Source organism: Erinaceus europaeus, chromosome 19 (assembly GCF_950295315.1).
Source record: "Erinaceus europaeus chromosome 19, mEriEur2.1, whole genome shotgun sequence".
Lineage (NCBI taxonomy): Eukaryota > Metazoa > Chordata > Mammalia > Eulipotyphla > Erinaceidae > Erinaceus > Erinaceus europaeus.
The window spans coordinates 47,861,428-47,882,181 of NC_080180.1; positions in this window are offsets into that span (position 1 = coordinate 47,861,428).

Consider the following 20,754-nt stretch of genomic DNA (forward strand, 5'->3'; position numbering starts at 1 on the left):
GAACTGAGCAGTGCTCTGGTAAAAAAAAAAAAAAGACTAATCACCAAAATATACAAAGATCTCAGCAAATTTACCAACAAAAAAGTAAATGACCTCATTCAAAAATGGGCAGAGGATATGAACAGAACATTCACTACAGAAGAGATTCAAAAAGCTTAGCAAACACATGAAAAATTGCTCCAGGTCACTGATTGTCAGCGAAATGAAAATAAAGAGAACATTGAGATACCACCTCACCCCTGTGTGAATGGCATACATCAAAAAGGACAGCAGCAACAAATGCTGGAGAGGCTGTGGGGACAGAGGAACCCTTCTGCACTGCTGGTGGGAATGTCAACTGGTCCAGCCTCTGTGGAGAGCAGTCTGGAGAACTCTTTACAAGGCTAGACATGGACCTTCCATATGACCCAGTAATTCCTCTCTTGGAGATATACCTCAAGGACTCCATAACACCCAGCCAAAAAGATATTTGTACACCTAAGTTCACAGCAGCACAATTCATAATAGCTAAAAACTGGAAGCAACCCAGGTGCCCAACAACAGATGAGTGGCTGAGAAAGCTGTGGTAGTATATGTATATGTATATGTATATGTATATGTATATGTATATGTATATGTATATGTATATGTATATGTATATGTATATGTATATGTATATGTATATGTATATATAATGGAATACTATGCGGCTATTAGGAACAATGAACCCACTTTCTCTGACCCATCTTGGACAGAGCTAGAAGGAATTATGTTAAGTGAGCTAAGTCAGAAAGAGAGGGATGATCCCATTCATAAATAGAAGTTGAGAAAGAAGAGCAGAATGAGAAACTAAAAGCAGGATTTGACTAAATCTGGAGTAGGGCACCAAAGTAAAAACCCTGGGGTGAGGGGGAGGGTGGATGTTCGGCTTCCGGGGGGGCGGGGAAAGGAAGGTGGATGGGATGAAACACAATGTTTTGGTGATGGGAATGATATGTACACTCCTACTAATTTGTAGTTATATAAATAATTGTTTAATATGAGAGGGGACAATTGATTGAATGTCTCAAACTTTTTAAAACATTGAGTTTTTAATACATAGCCTGAGTCTTTGATATGTTGGCTTTCTTAAAAGCCTAGACCAGGGAGAACAGAAGCAACTGGTGGCAAATGTCAAAGGACATAAATTATGGTGATGTTGTGTATGATTCAGCAAATCCTAACAAAGGGATTTTTCAATGTTAACCCAATTACCAGATAATGTGATTATAGCAATAACAACTGTCTTCTTAACCATAAGACAGCAGGAACCTCCCATTTCCTCTATAGAACCTATATTTCCCCCAGTCCTGGGACCTCTAGGGTGGGATTCACTTTCTTGCATGCTTTTCTCAATTCATCCCAAATGTTATTGCATCCGTTAACCCCAACCTAATCAACGCAATGAGTACCACCTCATCATGCTTCAATTCAGACTGTGTCCAGAGACTTCAGGCGTGGAATGTCAACCCTTCAGCTTCATTACTTGGGTGAGACCTTTCCTTTCATAGGATTCACTAATTCCATTCCAGGTGGTTCACTTCCTAACAAAGTGTCAAAACCTAGATACAGACCAGGTTCTGTGAGATAGAGCATATGTTCACATGTATCCATAAATTAGGGCAAAATATATACCTGAAAACAAAAGTACACAATAGTCTGAAGTGAGTCAGTATAAAGTTCCTAAGGAAATAATTTCTAATTAGACATAGATACCCTCCTCACTTACTTCCTGTTACAGGTCTCTCACTCACTCCAAAGTTAACCTTATCAAAGCAAGGACTGCAAAAGCTGAATAAGGGCAAGAGACTGGCATACTTTAATGATGAGTCTTTAGTCATTATCAGGCCACCTCATCAGCTGGGGCCCTATTCGAGGAGTCCTGAGATTCCCAAACAGACATGATATGCCTAGACCTCCAATAAATCCCTCTCTCCATTGTTACCAGTCATCTCTATCAGGAACAGCAAAATAGACCCCTTTGTGGGCCCCCCCATAGGACCTTGCCCTCAACTTGGATCAACAACAGTAGAGAATGTTCCATCCTCCGAAGGGAGGATGGATAGCATACTCTATGCTACACCTGAGGAAGATGGATCGATATTGAGGCAGCTTGGAATGTTTCTACACATGGCCACAGAATGTGAGCTCAGATCTACAGGGATGCAGAGGTCCCATAGGCTCCTAAACTGAATATGGGCCCCAGACCAAATCAAATCAATGGAGTTTACAGTCAACTAAATTTATACCCTTTCCCATATTTGGGAGCTACTCTCTTCCCTGATCCAGCTTTCTGTTCCTTTTCCGGTCATGAAATCATCTCCCCCGACAATAACTTGGATGCACCTGTATATCAGATTTCAGGCTCAGGAAAAAAAAATAGTATAACCACAGGCCCTTTGGAATATAACTAAAATATGCATACTACCTGTCTACAAAACGGAGGAGCCCCCAACTCTTCATCTGCACTATTCCACCCTTTAGGTACATAATTGTTCAACAATTTGTTTGGCTTTGTATGTTATCTCTTCAGCCACCAGGTTTCAGATTATACTATGATGCCAACCAGACTTCCCTGGACAGATGACCCCACCACTGTGTCCTGGAGCTCCGCTTCCCCAGAGCCCCACCCTACTAGGGAAAGAGAGAGGCAGGCTGGGAGTATGGACCGACCTGTCAACGCCCATGTTCAGCGGGAGGCAATTATAGAAGCCAGATCTTCCACCTTCTGCATCCCACAATGACCTTGGGTCCATACTCCCAGAAGGTTAAAGAATAGGAAAGCTATCAGGAGAGGGAATGGGATACGGAGATCTGGTGGTGGGAATTGTGTAGAGTTGTACCCCTCTTACCTTATGGTTTTGTCAGTATTTTCTTTTTATAAGAAAAATAAAAAAAAAATAAATTCCTATTGGACGATTACATATTTGGTTCTTACTGACGTTATAGCATCTAGAATGTCTTTTCAGACCTATATAAGGAGACTTATTTACTGGAGAAACTATTTCAATTTCCATTAGGCTTCTGATTTTACAGGTAAAATGGTTTTTATTGAAACCTATTTCAGAACAGTGGAGTCTGTGACCTGTCTCCTTAAGAGTGAGCTTACTCCCATTCAGTTTGTTCAGTGTGGTGGTAGAGTTTGGAGAAAGCTACGTAGGGGTCTTAGTTTTTCTGAGAGACAGAGGAACATGCCCCCTCCTCCTCCAGCTCTGAAGATACCACAGGACCCAGACTAGTGCTCTCTTCCTAGTCCAGCACTGAAGGAGCTCCTAGCCCAGCCCCCCTCCATACTACCTAAGCCTGAGGTGCCTGAGCAGGGGACTGCCTTTCAGAGGAGAGAGAGCTGTCTGTTCAGCAAGTGTCTTTGCTCAGTATGGGTGGGCTGGGTATAACAGATGTATTTACTATGTGTCAGTGCTGGGTTCTGGGTGCTGCTGAGTAAGCAGGGTCGCCACTCCTGAACCTGATGGACTCCCACTGTCACTGCTCCCACAGCCTCCCTGTGGGCCCAGCTTGTGTTCTGCTGCCCCCTGATCTGTGCTTCCTTCCCTGAGGAGCTCTCACTCCCCGAAGGGACATCCTTTCTCTCAGCTTCTTCCTGCACTGACTCTGAGGTGTCCATCATCCACCTTGCAGGCTGGTCTGGGAGTCTCCACAAGACACTGAAGACCAACCAGGGGTGCAAGATTCTCATGGGTGTGGGGAGGGAGCAGAAGCAGCAACTCCTGTTGGAGTTGACTCTGACTAGGTCCAAGGTGACACCCCCATGGGGAACGCTGAGGGGAACAGGGGCTAAGCTTTGATAACAGATACACAGAGCTTATAATTCCAGTTTATCCACTACTCATCATGTAAACTTCAGTAATTCACTGAATATTTGTTTTGAGATTTATTTTCCTTCTTATTTAAATGTGTACAATAAATATCTTACCAGATTATTGTCAGAGATGAGAAAAAATATATATGGCACATAACCATCAAGAGTGTTCTGACAAGGATCCAGTTCAAGCCCCCGGCTCCCCACCTGCAGGGGAGTCACTTCACAAGCAGTGAAGCAAGTCTGCAGGTGTCTATTTTTCTCTCCTCCACTCTGTCTTCCCATCCTCTCTCCATTTCTCTCTTTCCTATCCAACACCAGCAACAACTATGACAACAATAACAACTACAACAAGTACAACAAAATGGGGAAAATAGCCTCCAGGAGCAGTGGATTCATAGTGCAGGCACCGAGGCACCTGGAGGCAAAAAAAAAAAAAAAAAGTTAAATATAAAGACAATCTTTTTATTATTATTATTCTCTTTTTAAAAATGTATTGGATAGAGATAGAAATCAAGATGGCAGTAATAGAGAGGGAGAGAGATAGAGTGATACCTGCAGCACTGCTTCACCACTCACAAAGCTTCCTCCCTGCAGGTGGGGACCAGGGGTTTGCATGTGGGTCCTTGAGCTCTGTAACATATGTGCTCAACCAGGTACGTCATCACCTGGCCTCAAAATGTGACTATTTTCAAGTGAATATTTAAAATTTGGTTTTCTCTTTTTGTATACAGGGATATTATTCCTTTTATATAGGACATATGAAAATTGGAAGATTAAATTTTATTAAAGCTTTTGTATAAAAAATAAAGAGTAACTATATGTAGTAGGATCCCAGGCTTATCAGGTTTGATAAATTCTACTGTTTTCTAAGATATTAGAAATAAGCTAGTCCAAAGGATAGAGACTTTATTATTTCTTACAAAATAGCAGAATCGCAAGCAACATTAGGCACACAAATTGGTGATAAATTAATCCTGTCAGCTATATGAGAAGTACAATGACTAAAGAAAAGCCAAATAAAATTATTTCATCTATTTCACTGAGCAATTACATTACTTCAAGATGACGAAAAATGTAGAAAGTCATCTGTGTAATGAACTGCATTGAAGCATGTTTTCATGACAAGTGGACATGAGCACACTTTTATGTTAAGCACAAATAGAATTCTCTGGTTGTATATAGAAAGTTTATAAGGGGGAGTCAGGTGGTAGCGCATTGGGTTAAGCACAGGTGGCACAAAGCGCAAGGACCAGAGTGAGGATCCTGGTTCGAGCCCCCGGCTCCCCACCTGCGGGGGAGTCACTTCACAGGTGGTGAAGCAGGTCTGCAGGCATCTTTCTCTCCCCCTCTCTGTCTTCCCCTCCTCTCTCCATTTCTTTCTGTCGTATCCAACAACAATGACATCAATAATAACTACAACAATAAAACAACAAGGACAACAAAAGGGAATGAATAAATAAATAAATATGAAAATTTTTTTAAAGTTTATAAGGAATTAAAAAAATAACCATAGAGGAAATCTTATATTCAAAATTACTGACACAAGTGGGGGAAATATATATACACATATATTGACAACACTCTACTTCACATTGCAAGCATCAAAGTTTGGAATCTCCCACTAGCTCCAAATAATAGCAACTTTTAACAAAATATGGGAAACTATGATTACAGATCAGAAATAAGTAGTGGGACATCAGATAACCACCCACAGTCCTGGGCCCCGTGGAGTATACCTAAAATAGATCTACTGGCTTATTCCGAGATAGAGACCCCCAAATCTCATCTTGCCTTTAGCTTTGTTCTGCTTTCTATCTTAATGCTTTTCCAGCCACCAAATTGCAGATGCTACCAAGATGCCAACCAGGCTTCGCTGAGCAGATGACTTCACCAATGTCCCCTGGGACCCCACCTCCCCAGAGCCCTGCCCCACTATGAAACATAGAGACAGGCTGGGGGTATGGATCCACCTGCCAAAGGTCATCTCCAGTAGAACAGAAGCTAGACTTTCACCTTCTACACCCCATAAAGAGCTTTTAAAAAAATCTTTATCTGTTGGATAGAAACAGTCAGAAATTGAGAGGTAAGGGGGTGATAGAGAGGGAGAGAGACAGAGAGACACCTGCAACACTGCTTCACCACTTGTGACGCTTTTCCCCTTCAGGTGGGGGCCAGGGGCTCGAACCTGGGTCCTTGTGCACTGTAACATGTGCACTCAACCAGGTGCACCACCACCTGGCCCCAATAAAGATCTTTCTTTGGTCCACACTCCCAGAGGGATAAAGAACAGGAAAACTTCCATTGGAGAGGATGGCATGCAGAACTCTAGCGGTGGAAATGTGTGAAATTGTACCCCTCCTATCCAACGGACTTGTCGATCCTTACTAAATCAATCAATAAATGAATTAAAACAGATGCTTCTGAGAGACTCCTGAGGGAGATTAGCTGGCACACCACAGAGTGAGGCTGTTACCCTCTCTCCCTCCCTTCTCTCATTAATAGATAAATCTTTAAAAGGAAAGATGCCCTTGAGAAGACAATGTAGCAGAAATCAGTAATGAGAAATGAAAGGGAAGAGGTATTAATCTTCATGTTTCCCAGGCATCCATTAAATCACCTTGCTTTACTTAGGTTGGTTAGATTTTAATTCTTAACACTTAAAAAAAAATAGAAAATTCATTACACATCACTTGGTCAACCCAGGAATGACTCCCAGTTGACTATTTATATTGTCATTCTCATTTGAAACTATACTTTTGATAACATGCACAAGGATCCACATTTAAGCCCCTGGGCCCCACCTGCAGGAGGGAAGTTTCACAAGGAGTGAAATAGTGTTGCACATGTCTCTGTCTCTCTTCCTCTCTCTCCCCCTTCCCTCTCAATTTCTCTTTGCCTTATCAAATAAAAAACAAACACATAAATAAATAAATATTAAAAAGAAGCTATAAGGGGGTCAGACAGTAGCACTGCGGATGGCGCTAAGCACAAGGACCAGTGCAAGGATCCCAGTTCGAGCCCCAGCTCCCCACCTGCAGGGGAGTCACTTCACAAGTGGTGAAGCAGATCTATAGGTATCTCTCTGTCTCTCCCCCTGTCTTCCCCTCCTCTCTCCATTTACCTCTGTCCTATCCAACAACAATGACATTAATAACAACAATAATAACCACAATAATGATAAAACAAGGGCAACAAAAGGGAAAAAAAAAAAAACAGCCTCCAAGAGCAGTGGATTTGTGGTGCAGGCACCAAGCCCCAGCAATAACCCTACCGTGGAGGCAAAAAAATAAAAAAGGTTATACTCTTGACCAGACTTTCAATAATTATGAATAGAACCTGATAAGTTGCTATCATCTAGTGATTATAATCAAATGTCCTTACCAGTATGGAATTCTACCAGTGGACCGAGGAAATAGTACAATGGTACCAGACTTACACAGCTGAGGCCCCAGAAGTCCCAGCTTCTATTCCTGGCACCACCACCACAAGTCAGAGCTGAACTCTTTGTCTCTCCCTCTCATATTTAAATAAAATGAAATAAATATTTTAAAAGATCTATTAGTTACACATGAAGCAAAATCATCTCTCCACTTTCCCAACAATGCTGCGGCAAACGTACTGAAGACAAGGTTTTGGATCTCCTTTGTTTGTTTGTTTCCTCCATGGTATTTGGTGGGGCTCTGTGCTGGCACTATAAATCCACTGCTCCTGGTGGCTATTTTTCCATTTTATTGGATAGGACAGAGAGACATCGAGGGAGGAGTGGGAGATAGACATCTGCAGATCTGCTTCACTACTTGTTAAGTGTCCCCCCCGCCCTGCAAATGGGGAGCAGGTGCTCAAACCCAGATCATTGTGCTGGTTCTTCGGCTTCATACTATGTGTGCTCCACTGGGTGTGTCACCATCCATCTCCTAAGATTTGCCTGTTAAAAGATGTGATCAGGGGAGTCAGGCGGTAGTGCTGCGGGCGGGTTAAGTGCACGTGGCACAAAGCACAAGGACCAGCGTAAGGATCCCGGTTCAAGCTTGGGCTCCCCACTTGTAGTGAAGCTGGTCTGCAGGTGTTTATCTTTCTTTCCCCCTCTCTGTCTTCCCCTCCTCTCTACGTTTCTCTCTGTCCTATCTAACAACAACAACATCAATAGCAACAATAATAACTACAACAACAATAAAAAGCAAGGGCAACAAAAGGGAAAATAAATTTTAAAAAGTTAAAAAGATGTGATCAGATAAGAGCTAAGGTCTTTATTTCCGTCATTGAGGGAGTTCAACAAGATGCATCTTAGTTTCAGCCTTCAAAACTATTAAAATAATGCAGTTTTCAATAACTGCATTTCCCCTGAATTAAGAGTAACTGAACAGATTATGCCTAACTTGGCTTTTATTTTTCTGCACAATCTTTGGCATTATAACTTGAAAAGCACACTTTTTTTTATCTGCAAATGGTAACTTATCAAATTTGCCTTTGTGATATCCAGAAATTACCGCCCCACATTTCAGTTACATTCTGCATAAGACTCTCAAGTTAGCTATAAGAAATTAAGATAGAACAAGTTACATCTCCTTTCATATAGAAGATTAGGATATAAATAAAATTTTAAATAATTTAAAATCTTCCATTAAAGAATGATTTCCAATGAGCTCAGTGCTTCCTGTCCAACTTCACATCCTTGTAATAAAAGAATTATATGAACAAAATCCAATCATATTTAGTATTGTGAGGTGATTTTCATCTTAGACATAATGATTTAAATCATAGTGATGTCTGAATATTAGAAAGTTTGAGTTTATATCCCTACTTCTCTTGGAGTTTTCAAATTCTACTTCCTCAGACCATTCTAGACTTCATCTATTGTTCTCAAAATCTTTTATCATTATTACTCTTTGTAAGAACTTTTAGGATTGAAAGAGAGCTTTCTTTCTTTTTTAAAAATTTCTTTATTGGGGAATTATTAATGTTTTACAGTTGACAGTAAATACAATAGTTTGTACATGCATAACATTCCCCAGTTTTCCATATAACAAACAATACAACCCCCACTAGGTCCTCTGTCATCCTTTTTGGACCTGTATTCTCCCCACCCCCATCTCCACCCCAGAGTCTTATACTTTGGTGCAATAGGCCAACTCCAGTTCAGGTTCTACTTGTGGTTTCTCTTCTGATCTTGTTTTTCAACTTCTGCATGAGAGTGAGATCTTCCCATATTCATCCTTCTGTTTCTAACTTATTTCATTTAACATGAAATTTTCAAGCTCTATCCAAGATCGGCTGAAAACGGTGAAGTCACCGTTTTTAATAGCTGAGTAGTATTCCATTGTGTATGTATGCCACAACTTTCTCAGCCACTCATCTGTTGTTGGACACCTGGATTGCTTCCAGGTTTTGACTATTACAGATTGTGTTGCTAAGAACATTTGTGTACACAGGTCTTTTTGGATGGGTGTATTAGGTTCCTTAGGATATATCCTCAGGAGAGGAATTGCAGGATCATAGGGTAGGTCCATTTCTAGCCTTCTGAGAGTTCTCCAGACTGTTCTCCACAGAGGCTGGACCAATTTACGTTCCTACCAGTAGTGCAGGAGGAGAGCTTTCTTCATGGAAAGGGTTAGTACAGGACCAATTCCTAAAAGGCATGTTCTTAGCTCATATATTTTCCTTTATGGTTTATATGATGAAAACTCTTAAATTGGGCATTTAATGAACCTTATTTTGATCCAAACACAAATTTGTAAAACAAGTTTTGTGTTTTTTTTTTTTTTGGTTTTGTATTAACTTATGGCAGTATTGCATTAGAACATTATGTAGGTGTCAGGTGTGTGTCATTGAAAATCAACAGGTGTGTCCCCTGTGGCTGATACATACCCTCACACCCACCTCAGAATTACCCCTTCTCCTCTGGCAATCACTAGTTGGTCTTAAAATTCCAACATCTATTATTACCTTATTAATTTCATCTGTTTGTTTTTCTTATATGCCATATAAAAATAAAATTATAATGTCCATCTTTCTCTTTCTGGCTTATTTCACTCAGCATAATACCCTTCAGCTCTTTCCATGTTGTTGCAAATGGCTAGACAGGCTTGTTCATTGTTCTTGCTGAATAGTGTCAAACTAAAGACATAAACCAAGCTTCCCATCCATCCATCAAACAGTTCTTAGGCAGTTTGCAGTTCATGGTTATTATAAATAAGGGTGCAATAAACATAGTGGATCTATTCTTCAAATCATTGCTTATTTGTTTTTTACAATCTGGGGATAAATATGCCAAAGTGGAATAACTAGATTATAAAAAATTTCAAAACAGCAATCAAAATATCACCTTGGGGGCAGGCAGTAGCACACCAGGTTGAGTGCACATTTTACCATGCTCAAGCACTTAAGTTATAGTCCCTGCTCCCCACCTGCAGAGGGGAAGCTTCTCGAGTGGTGAAGCAGGTCTGCAGGTGTCTATCTCTCTCCCTTTCTCCCCTTCTCTTCTCTATTTCTTTCTGTCTAATCCAATACAAGTTTAACTATTAAAATTAAAAAATAATAACAACAATGAAAATGGCCACCAAAGGGGGTGTATTCATAATGTCGGCACTGAGCCCCACCAATAACATTGGTGACAATAAAGAGAGGGAGAGGGAGAGGGAGAGAGAGATATCACCCCTTGACTGTGATCTCTCTTCCCTCAGACTCCTTTGCTCTGGTGCAATAGACCACACCTGGTCTACAGGAAAGGAAAGTGGTGGAATAGAGGCATACTACTATACGATGGTGAATAGGGAGCTGGGTTGGAGGTGGGAGTACTTTACAGACACCTTATGGGGAAATGTAAGCTTGTACCTACGCATCAACAACTGTACCGCAAACCACTAACTGCTCAATAAAGTCTGTACATGTATGTGTGTGTGGTGGGGGAGAATTAACTAGTCCTTAAAAGATAAAGAATCAATGCAGAGGAAGACATAGAGACAAGAGAATTCAAATTTATACACTTTTGACAGGAATGGAAATCGATGAACTCAGTAGGGAAAGCACTATAGAAATTCCAGAAGAAGAAGGAGAATTTACGTTCCTACCAGCAGTGCAGGAGGAGAGCTTTCTTCATGGAAAGGGTTAGTACAGGACCAATTCGTAAAGGCATGTTCTTAGCTCATATTTTTTCCTTTATGGTTTATATGATGAAAACTCTTAAATTGGGCATTTAATGAACCTTATTTTGATCCAAACACAAATTTGTAAAACAAGTTTTGTGTTGTTTTTCTTTTTTTTGGTTTTGTATTAACTTATGGCAGTATTGCATTAGAACATTATGTAGGTGTCAGGTGTGCGTCATTGAAAATCAACAGGTGTGTCCCCTGTGGCTGATACATACCCTCACACCCACCTCAGAATTACCCCTTCTCCTCTGGCCTATCCAACAATGATGACATCAATAACAACAACAACAGTAATAACTATAACAATAAAACAACAAGGGCAACAAAAGGGAATAAATAAATAAATATTTTAAAAATTTCTTTTAAAAATTATCTAGAATAATACCTGATACTTATTTTTTAATTAATTTGTGTTTAGAGTTATTTAAGGCAAATTTGGTTAGTTTCACTACCAATAGCTATTGGGAATTCACTCTTTCCATGTTGTAAACTTAGGAGTTTTCTTGAATAAGGTCAACATAAACTTCTCCCTCAAAGCAAGGAAAATCCCTCATCTGATATACAGGTAGGATGCAAATGAACTCCTAAGACTGCCTTAAAGTTGCAGCTTATGCTGACATTTGAACAAATGATTAGCTTGGACTTAACCCCAAAATAATTTGAAAACTCCAAGTAGAATTAATAAACTCCAAGAGAAGTAGGGATATAAACTCAAACTTTCTAATATTCAGACATCACTATGATTTAAATCATTATGTCTAAGATGAAAATCACCTCACAATACTAAATATGATTGGATTTTGTTCATATAATTCTTTTATTACAAGGATGTGAAGTTGGACAGGAAGCATTGGAAATCATTCTTTAATGGAAGATTTTAAATTATTTAAAAATTTATTTATATCCTAATCTTCTATAGGAAAGGAGATGTAACTTGTTCTATCTTAATTTCTTATAGCTAACTTGAGAGTCTTATGCAGAATGTAACTGAAATGTGGGGCGGTAATTTCTGGATATCACAAAGGCAAATTTGATAAGTTACCATTTGCAGATAAAAAAAAGTGTGCTTTTCAAGTTATAATTCCAAAGATTGTGCAGAAAAATAAAAGCCAAGTTAGGCATAATCTGTTCAGTTACTCTTAATTCAGGGGAAATAATTTGCACAGTCTAAGTCCCTGTTTTGTAAAGTAGTAAATGTTTATGAAAGCACATAAACTCTAAGTAGAAAAATATCCATGTTGACTGGTGTGAAAGTGGACCCCAGGAGAAGTGGAATATTTCTCAATTCACAAAGGATATAAAACCAAATTAAGTAAAATGAAAAAAGACAAAAACCCACATTGTGATACCTATTTACATTTGTCAGGATTCCATTAACAACTATGTCCATAGCTTAATATGAAACTAAGTACCAAATACAAAATAACTATATGCTCTTAAACATGAAATTAAAAAAAAGAAAAAGAAACAAGCAAAAAGAATAGAAAAACTAAGATACTTTATTATTCACTAACATGTAGTATTAGAAATATGGAAATATAGACATAATAAAGCAGTCACTTCATGTCAGAATTCCCTTGAATGGGAGCACCAGGTGAAGCACATATAGCACAGGGGTCAAGGATCCCGGTTCCAGCCCCTGGCTCCCCACCTGTAAGGGGAGTTGCTTCACAACTGGTGAAGCAGGTCTGCAGGAGTCTCTCTCTCTCTCTCCCTTTCTATCTTCCCCTTCTCTCTCCATTTTTCTCTGTCCTATACAACAGCAATAACAAAAACAAAAAAAAAATGGGGAAAAATGGCCACCAGGAGCAGTGGATTCATAGTATCTTAGTGTAGGCACTGAGCCCCAATGCTAACCTTGGAGCCAAAAAAAAAAATCCCCTTATGTAATTTAAACATATATATATCTGGTTTTCAAGACCCGGGGTTGCAATTTAACTAGTTTCATTTCTAACCAAAATATTTGTACTTTTTTGGTTGTCTGAGCAATTCTAAAGAAACACTGGGGTTGAGAAGTGTTAGTGAGAAGTTTTAGTTAGTTGAGAAGTGTTCAGTTAGGTGAAAGCCTAACTGAACTCAGTTCGATTGCCAGGGCTTAAATACTGGCTCTGTTTGTGATCATTGCGGAGTATACTCAAGCTGAGTGGATCCAAGCTGAGTGGATCCAACACCTGGCTGCTTTGATATGTAATTGATTACCGATGCTTGGCATCATGGTGATTCTTAAAATTCTGTTTATTTCTGAAAAATTTTCCTAAAATATCAAAATAATTAAGCTTTCACTGTGTCCTGTCATATCTATGTCCTCAGTGTTCTCAGTACTACTAGACACTCCACACGCTGTGTGGTTGACTATTGGGCCAAATGTGGTGTGAAATATTCACTAATCAATGTCGTCGCTTAGTGAGTTGTTGTTTTTTAACAAGTGAGGTTTAGTAAACAACAGCCTACCTTGCCACTTATTTTGAATTTCAGAGTACTCACCTGACACAATAAGAAATCATTTTCACATTGCTGCAATGTGTACCTTCCCATCATTTTAAATTTAACTTAAAATTCATTTGTAACCTAATGTTTAGAATCATGTCATATCTCTCTCTCTCGCTCACTCCTTTTAGAAACATGATTAAAAATCATTCAAAGTAATGTGATGAATCAAGGTTAATGAAAAATTTAATTGTGTTCAACTCATGGGTGTAAGTATATCTTTGATAAGTGAAAACTATACCACTAAAATGCAAGGTCTTCTAACCAATATGAATATGTGAATGAAACAGCAGAAATGGAGTTTCTTTTATTAATCTAATGTAAATAATCCAACAAAAGTTCATTTCAAAATCACTTTTGCTAATGTTGTGAAGAGATTTATTCTTGTGTGAATATGTAAGAATAATGGATTAAGTATATTATTTCTCCATTGAAATATATATCCTTTTAAAGGTGCTTGGAAAGTTTCCTCTTTTGAAATAGACTTTATTATGAAATCTGTATTAAGTATAAAATAATTCATTTTAGCTCAATGAAGAAAAATAATCATAACCACATTTTCTAGCTAGCCCAACTTGAACTTCAACTCAAGATGAACAAGTTATTTAATCTCCCTTTGACCAGAGTTTCCTCATCTATAAAACAGACACATTAAGATTGGCAAGATCAGTCACCTGGGTTGCCTTGTGCATGAGGCAGGTTCAACCCCCCCCCACACACACACACCACCACCACCACCACCACCACCACCGCCACCACCACCACCACACTAGGAGCAGTTTCAGTCCTCTCTTTGTCTCTGTCTAATGAAAAAGTTGGCCCAGAGTAATGAAGCCTTGTTTACAACAACAACAAAGATAAAAGAGCCATTTATAGTGCTTACATCATGGAATCATATAAGGAACTAGTGAGATAGCCCATGCAGGCTATGTATATACATATCTGTAAAGGATAGGTTCTAAAGAAGCTCCATAGCCCCCACCCCAACAAACAAATTCCTGTAGGATACCTCCCGCCATTGCTGTGGGTAGGCCCTGTGGCTTATTTCTTGCCAAAAGAATATATAGCAAAGGTGACATAGCAAAGTATAGCAAAACAGAGTATGGCAAAGGTGACATAGCAGCAGCCATTTGGAGAAGAGATTCTCACAGGCTTCAGGGAGCAAGAGGCCATATTGGAAAGGTCTACATAGAAAGTAAGTGGGGGGAGTCCACAGCGGGTTAAGCGCACGTGGCGCAAAGCGAGAGGACCGGTTTAGGGTCCCACCTGTGGGGGAGTCGCTTCACAAGCATTGAAGCAGGTCTGCAGGTGCCTTTCTCTCCCCCTCTCTGTCTTCCGCTCCTCTCTCCATTTCTCTCTGTTCTATCCAACAATGACAACAATAATCACTACAACAATAAAACAAGAGCAACAAAAAAATAAATAAGAAAGAAAGAAAGAAAGAAAGAGAGAGAGAGAGAGAAAGTGGGGTGGTGGTAGCACACCTGGTTGACTGCACACATTGCCATACGCAAGGACAGAGATTGGAGCCCCGCTCTCCACCTTCAAGGGGGAAGCTTCATCAGTGAGGAAGCATGTTTACAGGTGTCTTCCTTTCTCCTTGTCTATCCCCACCCCTTTTCCATTGCTCTCTGTCCAATCAAGTAAAAATGAGAAGAAAAAAAAAAAGGAAAATCTAGCCCTCCAGAGTAGTGGATTCGTAATGTCGGCACCAAGTCCTAGTGATAACCACTGGATGCAAAATCAGTAATAGTAGTAGTAACAACAACAACAACAGTAGTAATAATAAAGAAGTGAACCGTATAATCTAGTTGAAAGCCAGTGTAAAACTGAGGCTTTCAGTTTGGCACTGAATGATGTCAACCACTACATGAGCTTAGCCACAGACCCCTCCCCAGTTGGTCCAGTGATGAAAGCACAGTCCCGCTTACATCCTGACAAAATCTTTTGGAGACACTAAGGCAGGAAATCTGATTAAACTATGTCCAGACTCTGAACCCCAGAAACTAGGAGAATTCACACACACACACACACACACACACACACACACACACACACACACACACTGCTAATATCTACCTCCACCCTCCAATGAGAATTCAACGAACATCAGCAACTCTTGCTTTTATCACTATTATTGCAGATTATTAATCTGAATGCAAAATATTTAATTTTTATTTTCTAGAAACTAACCAAAGTTTACATTTTTTTTCTTATGAGACTTTTCAAAGCTGTAATTTTTCTATTCTGAATGTTCGATTTCCTCATGAAAGCATATGCTCACATTTCTTTCCCATTCAAATTACTTTTCACAAATGAAGTATGGAGAGGAGGCAATTGACAGGTAAGGATTTTCTTCTCTTTCAGAATTCACAGTGGGAATCCAAATACCATGGCTAGAAAAAAACAAAACCAAGCTCCTGACTTCAGAGATACAATGTGTTTCTAATGACTGTTACTTTGTTCCTGGGTATGAAAAGAGAAAAGAAACAACACCAAAAAAAAAAAAAAAAAAAAAAACCAAGGTATTTGTGGGAGTCCAGCCGTAGAGCAGTGGGTTAAGCACACGTGGCGCCAAGCATTAAAACTGACATAAGGATCCTGGTTGGAGCCAATGGCTCCCCACCTGCAGGGGGGTCACTTCACAGGTGGTGAAGCAGGTCTGCAGGTGTCTATCTTTCTCTCCCCTCTCTGTCTTCCCCTCCTCTCTCCATTTATCTCTGTCCTATCCTACAACAATGAAACAACAAGGGCAACAAAAGGGTATAAATAAATAAATATCACACACACACACACAAAGGTATTTGTATAAAGTACATTATACAAATAAAAATAGAAATAAAATAAATATAAAGAATATAGGGGCCAGGCGCTGGTGTTCCTGGTTAAGTGCTCACATTACAGTGCACAAAGAGCTAGGTTCAAGCCCCTGGTCCCCACCTGCAGGGAAAAGCTTCATGAGTGGAAGCAGGGCTGCAGGTGTCTTTCTGTCTCTCTCCCTCACCTCTCAATTTCTCTCTGTCTATGCAATAATTTTCTTCTTCTAGCGGTTGCCCTTCTTCCGTAGCCAGTCAACAGCGTCAGGTTGAGCCTGATGTAAAGTTTCGAGACCTCCTTTGAATCTGGAGAGGTGGCAGTCGTTGACTATGTGGGTCATAGTCTGTCTGGAGCCGCAGGGGCAGTTCGGGTCGTCTCTGGCTCCCCAGCGATGGAACATAGCGGCGCACCGGCCATGGCCTGTTCGATAGCGATTGAGGAGGGCCCAATCATAACGTGCTAGGTCAAAGCCGGGTTGACGCTTGCAGGGGTCTGTAATGAGATGTTTGTTCTTTACCTCAGCTGACTGCCAGCTCTGTTTCCAAGAGACTGGAACAGAGAAGTTCAGTGAAGGCGTAGGGGACCAGATTGGGTGATGAGACGTCAAGCGTTGGACAGGGTGGGCGAAGATATCCGCGTATATTGGCAGGTCTGGTCGAGCCTAGACGTGGGAAATGAACTTAGATGATGCCGCATCCCGACGAATATCTGGCGGGGCGATGTTGCTTAGAACTGGCAGCCATGGAACCGGGGTGGAACGGATGGTTCCAGAAATTATCCTCATGGAGGAATATAATTTGGAAGCGCTCGCACCCTATGAGGAGCTGGCCAGTCTTGCAATGATGTTATTCCTCGCACCCACCTTTGCTGCAGTTTTTATGAACGCATTTGGCAAAGGACAGCCCCTCAACATTAAGTTGGAGGACTCGAAGAGCAGGACCAACAGCTTGAAAGCTGTCAGGAGCTGCTTGTTGCTGGCTTTGAAAGTGACTGGGATCCATGTGGATTCAGTTGGCTAGGAAGGATCGTCAGTTTCCCCAATGAATGGGTACTCACGAGATGCACCACGGGAAGGTCGATCCAATGCATCCCATATGCAATAATAAAGATAAATAAAAAAAATTTAAAAAGAAAATATAAAAGGGGAAATTTGAAAGATAAAATCCTTTCTCCCTTTCTTCCTTGATAGAGAAGCAGAGATAAAGATATATATGTAAGTAAAGCAGACCACGGCACCGAAGCTTCCTTCAGTGTGTTGGAGGCCAGGTTTAAATCTGATCACATACATAGCAATGCTGCACATTTTCCAAATGAGTTATTGCACTGGCCCAGTAAAGCCTTTCTGTAAAATAGTAATAATAATATTATTATTATAAAAATTAAATAAAGCATTCATTTAAAAGCCAGCACCATCATCTGGAAGATGGGATGGTGGTGTATAGAGCTTAGAAATTAAAAGCACGAGGTTCTCTGACATCTTATATGCCAGAGTGATACTCTGATTTTATCTCTCTCATCTCTCTTCTTCTCTCTCTCATTAATGAATAGGTAAAATAATTTTTAAATAATTAGCAAGGGTAAGAATAAATGAAGCCTACACATATAACACTTACTAGAGTCCCAAAGATTTCTTTTGAAGCCCCAACCTTGGTCATGATCCCAACTATAGTTTTGCCCCTTAAAAAAAAAACAGGGAGTCGGGTGGTAGTGCAGCTGGTTAAGCGCAGGTGGCACAAGGATCAGCGTAAGGATCCCAGTTCAAGCCCCAGGCTCCCCACCTGCAGGGGAGTCACTTCACAAGCGGTGAAGCAGGTCTGCAGGTGTCTGTCTTTCTCTCCTTCTCTCTGTTTTCCCCTCCTCTCTCCATTTGTCTCTGTCCTATCCAACAACGACGACGACATCAATAACAACAACAATAAAAAAACAAGGGCAACAAAAGGGAATAAATAAATAAAGAAAGAACAAGACTACATAGCCTGGGAGGTCATGCAGCAGACAGAGCAATATGTATGACAGAGTAATGCTCTGGTTCTCTCCTTCTCCCTTTATCTCCCCTATCCCTGTTCCTTCCTTCCTCCCTCCCTCTCTCATAAACAAATATTTTGTTAATTGTAACTTAAAAAAACATTTAAAATGTTAAAAATTAAAGTGGTATGAGAGGTTGTGTGGCAAGTAATTCACGGGTTTTGCAAGCATGATGTCCCAAATTCAATCCCATTACCATATATGGTAAGAATGATACTTTGGTGTTCTCTCTTTCTCTGATTAAATAATTTTTTTCAAAAAAGAATAAACTTATGCTGTCATAAAACATTTTACATTTGAGAAGGTTAGCAGAGTGGCTGGGCCTACCCTGGAAGTGGGGGGGGGCAGAATGGGGAGAGAAAGTGGGATTTTAGAGTGGAAAGGAACTTGAGAGAGGTGTAGAAAGATGTGAAAGAGTGGAAAGGAACTTGAGAGAGGTGTAGAAAGATGTGAAAGAGTGGAAAGGAACTTGAGAGAGGTGTAGAAAGATGTGAAGAAAGAGAAATTCATAGGTGAAATGTAAGCTTAAGACTGGATATGAAGATCTTTTTTTCTTTCTCCTTTTTTAAAGATTTTATTTATTTTTGATAGATACAGAGAGAAATTAAGAAGGAAGAGAGAAATAGAAAGAGAGACAAAGAGATACCTGCAGAATTGTTTCACCACTCATGAAGCTTCCCCTGCAGGTGAGGACTGGGGGCTTGAACCCAAGTGCTTGCACACTATAATGTAGGCACTCAGCCAGGTACACCAGCATCTGGCCCCACTCCTTTCCTTCTGTTGTAATTCTCTTTTAAATTTGCTCTCAACTTTCCAGTAACGACACTGACCTCTCTCTGTCCAGACAAGGTGATCTTTCTACTTTTCCTGAAACAGAATAGAATAACATGCGAAGTTGGAGAAAGAGACCAAGTGATTCCCCTTGATAGGTGAATTTGCAGGCATTGTCTCTCAGGGTCACCACAATGTAGAATACTACATTACTTCCGAGATTCTCTCACGGGTGAGGAAAGAACTAGAACTTAAACTCTTCTTGGTCAAGTCCAGTTACGAGACTGAACTGTGTGCTTCACAGTTCTTTCTCTGAAGGATATGCTGAAGGTCTTAATTCCCAGTTCAAAAAGCTCAGGATGTAACTGAATGTGCAGATGGGTCATTTCAAGAGGTAACAAAGGCAAACCGAGATCATGTGGGTGAGTACTAGTCCTGTAGGGCTGCTGTGCCATCACCTTCTTCTCGGACTTGTGCCTCCAATACTGTGAGGCCACCCTTCCCTTCGTGTTGCTGTCACTATGCTGAGTTTTGTAATGGCAGCAACAGCAAAGTTAAGTGCATGTTGCTCAGACTTTCCACCTTTTGAAGACAGAATGAAGAGGAGAAAAAGCATTCGTTTTAGAAAATTGTTTAAAGAATAATACCCAGGGTACCAAGTGAAAGAATAAAACTAAAATATGCTGGGGACTGGGCGGTAGCAGCAATGGGTTAAGCGCACATAGAGCAAAGTGCAAGGACCGGAGTAAGGATTCTGGTTTGAGCCCCTGGCACCCCACCTGTAGTTGGGGTCCCTTTACAGGTGGTGAAGCAGGTCTGCAGGTTTCTATCTTTATCTCTTCCTCTCTCGATTTCTCTCCGTCCTATCCAACAACATCAGCTATGACAACAATAACAACTACAATAAGAGCAAAAACAAAGCAACAAAATGGGGAAATGGCCTCCAGGAGCAGTGGATTCATAGTGCAAGCACAGAGCCCCAACAATAACCATGGAGGCAAAAAAAAAAAGCCGAAGTTTAATATTTGCAATGTTTACCCTACAGAGCATTTTTCTAGTTGAATTAGTTCAAACAATAATTGAACTGATCTTGGTCTATGCCAACTAATGATTTTTTTTCCTACTCTTTGTTGCATGATTAGTTATCCTCATGAAAAGAAGGTGATTTAGCACAAGGAGGCATTTAAACACATGGGAATGACATTGTAAATCTCAGTTTATATTGGGTCTGTAAAATATTCTGCCAGTGTTCCCATTTTTATTTTTCTGAAGCAAGCACTGCATATCATAAAGATGATCACTGAACCATATAAATTGCATCTCAGAGTATATGTCCAAGTCCTTATTTTCATGGCTACCAAACAAACGAGGGTGAAAATTTATTGAAGAAACAGATTATCAAGTGAAAATGCTTTTAAAATACATTATAACCACTAAGCACCTTTAGATCAATGGAGGAAAAAATATACTTTATTCCAAGGATGTAGGCAGTTCTGCCATAAAGCTTGTTTATAAAATGCAACCTTGCTCCAATATAATCTATGAGGAAACAAGTAAAACAAAGCACAACCATTTTCATATTTGTTTCTGTGCAATAGTGACCATAAGAAACATTACTCAAAGGGGTTGGGCAGTAGCGCAGCAGGTTAAGCTCACATGGCGTAA